This window comes from Lacerta agilis, chromosome 16, assembly GCF_009819535.1.
Source record: "Lacerta agilis isolate rLacAgi1 chromosome 16, rLacAgi1.pri, whole genome shotgun sequence".
NCBI classification, from domain to species: Eukaryota; Metazoa; Chordata; class Lepidosauria; order Squamata; family Lacertidae; genus Lacerta; species Lacerta agilis.
Genome location: NC_046327.1, coordinates 21,198,944 through 21,211,043, shown reverse-complemented (window position 1 = coordinate 21,211,043; position 12,100 = coordinate 21,198,944). Strand labels below are relative to the sequence as shown.

At 41.6% G+C, this 12,100-nt stretch overlaps 1 protein-coding gene across 2 annotated transcripts in view; it reads right to left on the bottom strand.

The window, feature by feature from the left end:
- Window positions 1-4,511: 4,511 nt before the first annotated feature.
- Window positions 4,512-12,100, bottom strand: part of RBPMS (RNA binding protein, mRNA processing factor) — a 78,366-nt gene continuing 70,777 nt past the window's right edge. For both annotated transcript variants that reach the window (XR_004428004.1, XR_004428003.1), the window contains 2 exons: window positions 8,641-8,747; window positions 4,512-6,945 (listed from right to left, as the gene is read on the bottom strand). The gene's annotated coding sequence lies outside the window, so the exon portion shown is untranslated. The remainder of the gene's footprint in view (window positions 6,946-8,640; window positions 8,748-12,100) is intronic.

Below are 12,100 nucleotides of genomic sequence, written 5' to 3'. Positions count from 1 at the left end.
CAGCCTGTGTTGGAAAGCTGCACCTCATATGCCAGGCAAAACCAGTCCCCAAAATCATTTTGTTTACAGCTTTTCCTGGTATATCCATGCTAATAATAGGTTTTTACATATTTTAATTTGTTTCCTACATTTATATCTTACATTTCCTCCAGGGTGCTCTGGGTGATGAATTATGGTTCTCCTTATCCTCATTTTATCCACATCACAACCCTTTGAGGTAGGCTAGGCTAAGAGACAGTGACTGGGCCAAAATCACCTGGAGAGCTTCATGGCTCAAGCTCCAGCCTCCTCCTTCCATCTTAACTGCACTGAGAAAAGAATGGGACAAGGTGGCATTCTTTTTCTTTTTCTAAAAAAAAATCATTGATCCACCTCAGGACTCAAATAAAAACTGTGTGTACAGCAGGAGGAATCAGGTATTCTTGCCTTCTCTAGCAATTTTCTACCCTCCTTGGAGAGCAGGCATCCTGTTTTGACAACCAAGATACTAATTGAATGAAAGTCTGTTCCTTAGCTCTGTATTATTTGCAGCTTAAAACCGAGTTATTTCAGCGTAGTATTTTAAGACTTAGGATATTGTGTGTGACTTCTCAGAAGAACTTGGGTCTCTTCTCTACCTAATCATCTGACCTACAGCAGTTATGGAGTGATCAGGAACATCTTGCCTGTTCTGCCTGTCGGCTGTGTGGGAAACAGAAATAAATGAAGGTAGGAGTATTTTGCTTAATCCTCTGCCCTATTTTACATAATTAAAATGAATAAAGTGTGTGTGTCCCAATCTAGAAAACCTGTAAGACAGTGAGGAAAAGCCTGTCTGTTCTTGCATTGGTGTTTGCAGTTGAGATTGAGGGTAGTGCCACTGCCAATTCTGACCTTAGATAAGGAATTGACATGTGCAGTAATGCCTCTTCAAATGAACTTACGGTAAAGGAGAGGCTTGTATCGGGCATGTATTCTTCGAGATACAAAGGACCCAATCCATTTAGCTTTGAGTGTTAAACACTGGGCCTAGAGGTCTACAACCAATCATAGATTCAACTTGCTATCTGTCCCTAGCCACCCTTAAAAGCTTGGGCATCACAAATTGAGAGTGTAATTTTGGAAGTTTATTGGGTCAGCAATACAAATACAGATCTGTTTGATGCTGCTCTACAAATTGGTGTAACAGAAGGGTAATTTTATTTCCTCCCCTGATATTTATAACTATAGGCAAGGGAAGGGGGGGGGGAACGGAATAAAAGGAAATAGCAGCAGGATTTTGCATGGTTGCCTGAGAGAACCGACATGAAGTAGTTTGTAATGCATTTGATCTATAATTCATCACAATCCTTCCAGGCTTTTAGAGAATGGAGGAGAAAAAGGCAAGTGAGCTTAGACAAATTGTGTAAAGAATGCCCATTTGGTTTTCCCTGTCACTTTCTATAAGTGCAGGCAGATGGTGGTATGACACAGGGGAGTGGCAAGCTCTTGCTGCTTGCTGATGGAAAGGGATTTGAGGTTAGGGATAACCATGGAGATAGTGATGGCAGTGACATCCAATTACTTACAGCTGCATGGCTCACACGGAGGTAGCTGCTAATATGCTGGATTGGATTCCTTGGTGTGCTGTTGCCTAGAGACTAGCAGCAGGCATATCCTTGGCTTGATTAAAAATAGCTGTTTTTCACCAACGGATGCCTTCAGTCAAGTTAGAATTTGGTACAACAGGTTACCTCTTGATTTCAGAAGCTAGAAATTGGAAGTTTCATTAACTATTATTAAGATGGGAAGAGAAAATTCACTCCCAAGAGAAGGAAGTGGCGTATGTGTAAGGAATGCTCATTCCTCAGCTAGCTTCTAGCCTCTTAAACTGCTTTAGGAGGGGAGCCTATGTGACATCTGCAACACATCAAGGGAGTGAAATGGGTGTGTTGGGAGGTGGGAGATGAGGTGGTTGACTTCAGCTATGCCAGCACTGCACCGCTATTGACTTGTTCCAAGTTCCATTAGGCTGGCTTCCTGTATTTGTAACCCACCAAACTAAATGTGGCCTCCATTAAGTCTCACAGTTGAGAGATGTAAAAGCAGACGTGTTCATGAGATTCAGGCACTGATTCCAATTGATGATTCTGCAGGATAGTTTGACAGTGATACCTAGGCAGAAAGCTGTAGAGAGCGTTGAGTTGATAAGATCATGCTGGTGCCCACCATGAATGAAAGGGGGTGAAAGGAGAGTGTAGAGGTGAGCAATTTTTCTGCATAGGGGAGATAACTTACTACTTCATATATATTCAAGGAAATAAGTGTTTAGCATTCTGTTCTCAGTGGCTAGATGACTACAGGAAACCCATAAACAGTGCCAGAGTTCAACAACAGCCTCCCCACCAGCGATTTCCAGTAATTGGTATCCAAGAGGCATACTGTCTCCGACACTGGATGTAGAACTCCATTATCAAGGACATTATTAAGTTTAAAAATGCAATAAAAAAGCATAAAAGTAAAATATGAAGTAAAAATAAAACAGGCACTTACTGCTTATTGGAGAAATTTATGACAACAAGACAAGTATCACTGGCTAAGATGAAATTTTGGTGACAACTGTGATGCCAGTTTTGATATCTCATGGCACAGAACACTGTAACTGTACATAGAGATTAATAATGGAGACTCAAAGCATTGCACATGTGCATTGTATCTCATTTCATTCAAAGTGGTGGTTCATAGAGCTGTGTGGGTGTTTTCAGATCTTAGGACACTGCCCTGTGACGATTCCTGCTTATTTAGCGGGTTTTTTGTGGCTTATCTATTAGATGCCTATTCTGCACCCATTTGTTTCCATGAGCACCAGTTATCAGTAGGATTTTCCATTTAAGTTATTCATTTCCCCCTGTACTATGAGCCATGCTCACTTCCCCCTTGTTTGTGGTGAACATTTCACCAATTTATTAACATGCAATGCAGTCCTGACATTTTTGCTGAAAATAATGTTTTCTCCATTTGTGGATGGGCAGATGTTTTAACAGCATGGCATTCTAAGGATGCTGTTCTCATGATCTTGGCTCCTTCATTCTTAGTGGGAACTTTTAGTGGGCCGGAGTTCCATTTGCCTTTACTTGGCTTCACCAAATAGCCCTTGCCAGGACCAGCAAGCCTTAAAAGCATCACCCAAATACCTCTGAGTAGACATAGGTACTCCTAGGTAAGTAAATACAAGACTGCAGCCTTAGTTTACAACATGTGTGACCAGGGAGCATAAGGGGATGGGGAGATAAAACAGCTGAATATTTGCTGAGCTCTCACAGCAGGTTGTATAGCCCTGGTTTCTGTAGCACACGAGCCTCACACCTCACTGTTGCCAAGAGATATTGAAGCAGGTGATTAATTATTGTGCAACAAAAAAAGGGCCATCAACATATATAAATCTGGATAAAGAGTTTGGAATAGTGTTAAGACCAAGCAATAACCTATAGTTGTGTCTTCCGTTCCATTGATTTAAAGAGCTCCTTTATAAAGATCTTAACAATACAAGCTTTAGTGACTTAATCACACCTATCTGAATGAATAATAAACATTGTTTTTTCATGGCAGGAGTCTGAAAAGTAGTTACCCTGTTCTCATTATCTTGGCCCATTCCCCAATCTGCTCATGCTAACTGGATTTCCAGCTACTTTTGCATGCCCAAGATGGACCATGTTTAACATAAGCAGTTACCCCAAGAAGAACCTGAGGTGAGACAACAATTGTTAATTATCCAGGATTCTAAGCTTGCTTCAAATTCAGATATATTCCTCAAACAAGTAACTTTGAAGCTGGGCAAGAGATTATTTCAGGCAGAGGGCTGAAGACAACTTTAGAAGACATCTGAAAGCAGCCCTGTGTCAGGAAGTTTTTATTATGTATTTATGTGGTTTGGAAGCCGCCCAGTGTGGCCTGGGCAACCCAGCCAGATGGGTGAAGTATAAATATTTTTATTGTTGTTGTTGTTGTTGTTGTTGTTGTTGTTGTTGTTGTTGTTATTGTTATTATTATTATTATTATTATTATTATTATTATTATTATTATTATTTACTACTACTACTACTACTACTACTACTACTATTACTACAACTGAACTGGACTTATTCTTGACAAAGGGACATCTCTCCCTTTGGCACGTGCCATGCTTTGCATGATAACTTGCAAGTGTAAATAAGCCATCGCAGACTAATCACCACAGACCTGAGAATTAGGTCCCTTGTGTCTGCTCAAATAATTAGTTTTTAAAACAGTTTACTCAATACTGCAGAATGTGGGAACTACCAAGCGAAGGGATGGCAATGTATTGCACATGCCTGCATGATCCAAGCCAGAGATGCTGATTTTTGTTTTAAATCCTGTTTCCTTGATACTAGGAGAGGTTACCTCACACAGAGATCAATAGCAGGATCAACACACCTAGAAAGCAATTTATTCTCATATAGGCAACTTGTATTTCCTCAAACAGAGGTAATCAGATAGGCAGACACTGTACAGAGGCCACTGTTATTTAGGCATAAGTTATAATCATTGTTTCTTTATTTTTAGAAAATTACAATAGAAAAGTACCTTTAACAACATTTTTTAAAAAAAACAAAACCATAAATTGGAAGCATCTTTTGTTTCTGCTATTGCCAATAGGAGGAGATAAGGAAAAATCAAGGTTTTTTGCTGACAAAGTCCAACACAATTCTGTTATTCAGCCACCCGCTGTCACATTTTAATTCTGTTCTCAAGTCTTCCATTTAGTTTTAAGAATAGGTTTTTACCTACCCCCTTTCCCCTGCAATTTTAAAGCCTCTGACTGCTTGACGTTTGTCCCATGTATTCCCTGCAAAATACTGCATTCTCTTTAAGACAATGAAGTGATTTGTTCTCAGGAGAATAAACAATACTTGGGGAAGCCCATTTGGAAAGACTTAATCGTATTAAAAGAGTTTCCTTGTTTAGTCAGAACTACCAGTATTGTTATGGAAGTGATCGTATAGGACGGTTATCATGACTAGATGCAAAGGAGGATAGGAAGCAAGAATCTGGCATGTGGAGCATATCATTCAGGAAAGAGGGAAGCTCATCTGTTGGATGTTTTGTCTTCTACACCAATAAATGATCCTGGAGCCCTGGCCTTCTCTGCACATCATCATGGTACTCAGAGGGACTGGTTCACATAATCATCTTTTGATGACAAGGTCAATTCTAATTTTTAATTTTTTTACTTCTCTACCTTTTGTGAAGCAACTGTCTTTGTTACATCACTATAGACAGATACCCCAATTGACTGATTTACAGGCAGGTTGTCCAATGGTGCTTAAATCATGTAACCAACTTCATTAGCAGGTCAGAGAAAAGCATGCAAGCTGCATTCACTCAACCCACATATCACACCTGAAAATGGTGGCATGAATCAGGCTTGAGAAGGCAGGTGACTAATTGAATCCATTTTGTCCAGGCCCCAGTCGACTGCACAAGCAATCCAAGTAGTTGTTCAGTAAGAGAGGAGATCACATGCAAAATCAAGCTGGTACTCTTTCCCAGTACCTCAAGGGATCCTGGCATTTATCTTGGCACTGGTGAAGCAACACTTTATACAAAAGTAGGTACACAGGGGCTGCTGAATTCCTATATCCCAGAAATGTCTGTGTATAGACATCAAACTAACAGAACAATGGTGCTGAGTTAGTTCTTTTTATGTGAGTTTCACACCGACTGGCAGCCTTGCACGCACACAGAGGAAGTTAGTGGGGACATTGGAAGATCAACTGTTGTATCCAGGTTTGGCACTTCCTAGAAAATCTGTACAGAAGAAGAGCCTTAGATCTGGATCCAGTGAAAGAAGGCCTTTGGTTTTCTGCATGCATATGGGATAATGGCATGAAATGAACTTAAGCTTTACTGCTCAATGTTTCAGTCAGCTTCACAGACAGCAGCATTACCGGCTAACAACCACCACCTTAGCAGAACCAATCCTTCCTGTACATGGAGCAAAGGCATGCAAATGTACTGTTATTTCTTTTAAAACAAGTAGACTAGGAATGCTATGAACCTACTTTACAGAAGACATTTCCTCTGTGGCTCTGCCATTCAAGACTGGTTCCCATAGCCCAACTAAATGCTTTTCCTTCTCTCTTTTACCAAGGAATCCTACCAGTTACACAACTGCATGTTGGGAGCTATGTGTCTGAATGAATACAGTATGCAGAGGTAGCTGCAGTCATTTTATTATGATGACTGCACTTTTTCTAGCTGTTATAATTATGAAAATGGTCTTAGTGCACAGTAGAAAGCCATAGAAAAAAGCACATCTCCCCCATATAGTTTTATATCAAAATATGTGACCACAGATAAAATACAGCATGAACCAGCTGTCAGAACTGCCAGTATACTGTTCAGCACACGGTAATATATCCCAAAGTTACAAAGACATTTGCATATCTGATTGTCTTGCTTGATATAATTTGGCACAACTGGGAGAAGCACGTACCACAGGAATACTTCATATGTTCAACACACATCCTCTCAGGCTCCCCGTCAGGATAGCCAAAGAGTCTATACAATTTAACAATACACTTTTTAAAAATCTGAACAAGATTTTAAAACATGCCTTGAACATGCAGCTTAAAAAGACAGGGAAAGAGAAATTTCAATTACACGCATTCAAAAAGTCAAGAACATAATCAGTGATCCAACCCAGCGTAAGATCTTTCTACTTAAATGCTTAGTATAAAAATACTTGGTTCTCTTTGTTGCTTTGTTTGAAAATAACTTTTTCAAACCAGATGTTCGCCCATGTTTTTTAGAATTTGCACTCTTCCTTACAATTTTATACAGCATTGAAGAGGAAAACATTATTATTACTCAGTATTTTTACTTTACTTCTAAAAGAGCAGATGTGTGATAGAGGCTGTGGCAAAGTCTTGAAGGAATCCAACCTTGTGTGAGGTTTTTTCAAGCCTGTAAGAAAGGCAAGATGCATCAATTAGAAAAAGGCAATCACAATCTTGGAACGCAGAGAAAGTGGAAGAGTCTGGGTGCTCATGTACAGTGAGGGGGGGAAAGTATTTGATCCCCTGCCAGATTTGCCTGTTTGCCCTCTGACAAAGAAATGACCAGTCCATAATTTTAATGGTAGGTTTATTGTAGCTGTGAGAGACAGGATCACAACAGGAAAACCCCCAGAAACCCAGAAGACAAAACTCCGAGATTGATGTGCATTATAATGAGTTAAATAAGTATTTGATCCCTTTGCAAAAGATGACTTAGTACTTGGTGGCAAAACCCTTGGTGGCAATTACAGAGGTCAGACGTTTCTTGTAGGTGGCCACCAGGTTTGCACACATCTCAGGAGGTATTTTGTCCCACTCCTCTTTGCAGATCCTCTCCAAGTCAGTAAGATTTCGAGGCTGATGTGTAGCTACTCGAACCTTCAGCTCCCTCCACAGATTTTCAATGGGATTAAGGTCTGGAGACTGGCTAGGCCACTCCAGGACCTTAATGTGCTTGTTCTTGAGCCACTCCTTTGTTGTCTTGGCCATGTGTTTTGGGTCACTTTCCCCCCTCATTATACATATGCACACTTAGACTTCTAAGCCAGGGGGTTTCAGGCACAAGGCACAGGGCCCCTGAATAAGAACACAGGGAACACCTCGCTGAAACAGATGCAGTACTGACAAGTAGGATACCCCTCCCCTCTATGGAATCTGCTAGTGGAGAAATTGACAATTCTGCTCAAGACCTTCTCTAAGAGCAGAACAGAACTTTTTAGCACTCAGAGAATAATGTGCCAAGAACAGGGCACAACAGAATAGAAAGAAGGTGAGAGGGTGGATTAAATTATGTACAGGAATTCTTAAACTTCCTTGTGTTGTAAAACCCTCTGTTTGGATTTGCACACTGTCAGAACAACCACTGTATGCATGGGCTTTTGGGGTGCCTCTTCCTGTGAATGCATTTCTCACTCCTTGGCAGTGAGAGAGGCATGCTTCTGACCAATTCCAAAAGGAAAAACAACACCAAGTGTTACTGCTGAGCTCAAGCCAATTGAATTAGCAAGCTGCTATCTCAAAGAAAGCTTCAGTGCAGCCAAACGCAAAACAGAACTCTTGTATGAACAAAAGCCTTGCCTTCTGAAGCCATGCTATATATCAGGGGTCGGCAAAGTTTTTGTGGCTTGGGCTGGTTCACAGTCCCGGGCTGGAGTGTGCACGCACATGCGTTCCTTCTGGTGCGGAGGAGGCGTGTGCAGCCAGCCAGCGTCGCAGAAGGCGGTCCCTGCTCTGCTCTGCGCCAGTTTAGTGCGGTGCACGGGAGCCGACCAAGTGGGCGGCAAGGGTCCATTGGCTGGTTAAACGACCCCCATGGGCCACTTGTGGCTCATGGGCCTTAGGTTGCCGACCCCTGTTATATATTGATCACCCAGCAGCAGCCAACTGGTGGTTTTTCAGTGCAAGGTTATTTCCAGCTAGCATTGCCAGCTTGATTATAGGCCAGGGAAGATGCATATAAACAGCATGTATTCAGCAGAGTCTCTTAGCACAAAGTCAAGATGATCCAAGATGAAAATGAAGGGTCTAAGGCTTTTGGCTGCACTGCTTAAACTGTTTGGCCCATCAAATTAAAACATATTTTCACAGCCAGGTCTTCACTTACCCACCACACTGCAATTTTGAAGATGGAGGTAAGATACCAGTAGTGACTTAGGAAGAACACATTAATACCCACAAGACAGATTGTAGCCGCCATCACACACCTGGTACCTGCACAACAGAAAGGTACATGCACTGTACTACTTTAGAATGAAATGGGTAACATGACAAGGATAATCTCTAAAGATGTTAAAAGGAGATATGAAATCATGTCTTCAAATTTCAAGAGAGTAGATGCACAACACAGAATGAGTTACATTACCAGAAATACTGCCACAAACATCATCTTTAAAACTTTAGCATTGTATTCATCTGTGGGACAGTTGGTATTATTCCCCATAATGGATACAGAGATTCTTAATATGAATATCTCCTTAATGAAAAAAGTTGGTACATTATAGGATTGTTTATTTATTTATTAAACTTAATAGCTGCTTGTTACCCAAAGCAATCCAAGTGATTTACAATAAAGAAAAATATACAATACATAGGGAGGGCTCTTTTTTTCAGGGGGAACGCGACAGAAATCAGTTCTGGCACCTCTCAGGTGGGCACCATTGCCATTCTAAGAGAATGAGGAAGGTGTTTATGGTGAGTTCCAGCACCTCTTTTTCTAGAAAGATAGCACTGCATAGGCCCTTAGATATAATTGTATACAATACATAGGGCCTTCTTTCCCAATGAGTACACTGACTGGACAACTGACAGAGATTGGGCACCTTAACTTCTGTGTTTAACAGTGAAATCTGAAGATTGCCTCCATCTATGGAAATCCATGTATAATAGTGCAGGAGATTGGAGAGAGTTCCCAACACAACCTCAACGTACAAATCTCCTAAACCACAACAGCTGTAGCTGAACTAATTAGACATCAAGAATATAAGCAGCGGTTTGCCCTGGATCCACCCTGCTATGTGCACGAGGAATTATAATTTCAGGGTGAAAACCTACTGAGCCTTTTATTCTTGACTTTCAAACAATGCTGACTATGCTAACAATACCACATTTGTCCCTTTGTTTCTTTTTCCTCCCTTGTTTTTCTTTTTTCTATGACCACTTCAGCAGTGGTCAATTTTTTTCCTAGCTTGAAAAGCCCCCGTTTTGCAAATCACACAATAACAACAGTCCAGCTTAGGGACAGGGCCAAAGCCACAACTAAGCTGGACCCCCATCGAATCCTGACTCCATCCGGTGTTCCCAGTTGCACAGTAGCTTTATTAACTACATTTTCTTAAAGTGCCCCATTTTTTCTGAAGTCAAGCTTGACCTGTTTTTCAAATGCTGTGAGAAGCCTCCCTTCACCCAATCTGACCAGCATCCCAGCTCCAACACCCAAGACATTGTTTTAAATAAAAAAGGGCAGCTCAATACTTCTGAGGTCACAAGCAGCACACCATGGCTATTCCTCCTTTCTTCCCTCAGAATCTGGATTTTGGAAGTCTACCTCTGCACATCAAGGGACAGTCATTATATTTGGCTAGTATAGCCAATAAATTAACCAAGGGATAGGCTGCTCAATAGCTACTCTTTCCACTGAATGCCTTTTAGGTGACGTTATGGTGATTTATTTATTGGCCAGTCACCTTTTGCATCTGTCTAAAGGCAATTTACCAGTACAAACATGCCATAAAACACGGCTAAAAATCATTTTTAACAACAGTACAAAAACAGCTAAAGGCAGATGTCCATTTTGCATGGTTTTTGAATCTAAAGCGGAGACCTTTTCATCCAAATGGATAAGCTTGTCAAAACAAAACAAAGTCTTATACTGTTTCTGTAAAGTACAGGTTAAGCGTGCTCCTGTCACAAAACAAGGGCAGCCCCACTGAAAGCCTTCCTTTCAGTTACTGTGCAGAAAGTTTCTGATATTTCAGGGACTTTGAGGGGAAAAAACCCTGCGGAACACAGTGACCTACTTGGTATGTAAGAGAAAAGGTGGTCTCGATCTGGTTCAGTAGCAGGATTGGCAGCCATTGCCAATTCTGCAAACGGTGCGAAATGCTGGCAGCAGGTTTGTTCCCATAAGCAGCCTAACTGAAACTGCAGCATCAAGGGTAACCCCCACCCCACAGCACTGCAGTAATCCAACTTGGAGGTTTCCAATAACAGACAGCTGTGGTCCAGCTGTCCTCCAGGAATGGCTGTATCTGTCTTGCCAGGTGAAGCTGGTAAAAGACACTCCTAGTCACTGAGGACACCTGCGTCTCTAGTATACTAATGTTACATGCAAGTGAGCAAATTCCTATGGCCAGTGCATCATGTATACATGCTGAAACATGTTAATAATGTTTAGAGAGGCAGGTGCTTGACTTGTTACATCAGTCTCAGCACTTCTTAAAACAGAACCCTTTTTTCTTCTCTTGTTGTTCACGTAACATTTTAATATTTGTTGGAAGCCGCCCAGAGTGGCCGGAGAGACCCAGCCAGATGGGCGGGGTACAAATAATAAATTATTATTATTAACATGCAAAATAATTGGAGGTGAACTATTTCTTTATTTCTTCACTGAGCCTTTCCTATTGCAGCAGCCAGCTTGCCGCTGGGGGAACTGTTCCCAAATATGGCTGTGTGTGCATCTGGAAGGGGGAGAGCAAGGACTCAAGCCTCATTTTTGCATGCATCTCTTGCTCACTCTGATACGCTGGTATGAAAACAACTCATTGACTCCCTCTCTCTAGGAGAAAAAAACCACCACCACAATCCAATAATCCTTGATAAATTTGGGCTTTGGAAGATAAAATCACTATATTAGGGAAAGGCCATTTGCCGAGTTTATTCTTAAAGGAAAACCACACACAATGAGGTTTGGGTTTTCAGATGTCAGAAGATTAAATGGATTTGTGAGTGCGCATATGAGATGAAATTCTGAAATTGTTCAGCATCACAGGACAATAGGTGGCATCGCTGTGGGTTAAACCAGAGCCTACGGCTTGCCAATTGGAAGGTCGGCGGTTCGAATCCCCGCGATGGGGTGAGCTCCCATTGCTCGGTCCCAGCTCCTGCCAACGTAGCAGTTTGAAAGCACGTCAAAGTGCAAGTAGATAAACAGGTACCGCTCCAGCAGGAAGGTAAACGGCATTTAAGTGCACTGCTCTGGTTTGCCAGAAGCGGCTTAGTCATGCTGGCCACATGACCCAGAAGCTGAACGCCGGCTCCCTCGGCCAATTAAGTGAGATGAGCACCGCAACCCCAGAGTCGTCCGCAACTGGACCTAACAGGCCCTGACCATGTTAAAGCAGGTACCTATTGTCCTGTGATGCTGAAAAATTTCAAAACTTTCTGGGGTGGCAGTTGGGTATGTATTTCTTGAGCTAATGAATCAGAATATAAGACGAAGAGTTTCACTGAACACTGTTTGCCCTTCGCTGCTCATATTCCCTTGAATGAACAGATATAGAGTGTATTGAGAGAGATCTTGTGTATATTCTGCTGACACAGTGTGACAATGAAGCCCAATAAGTATA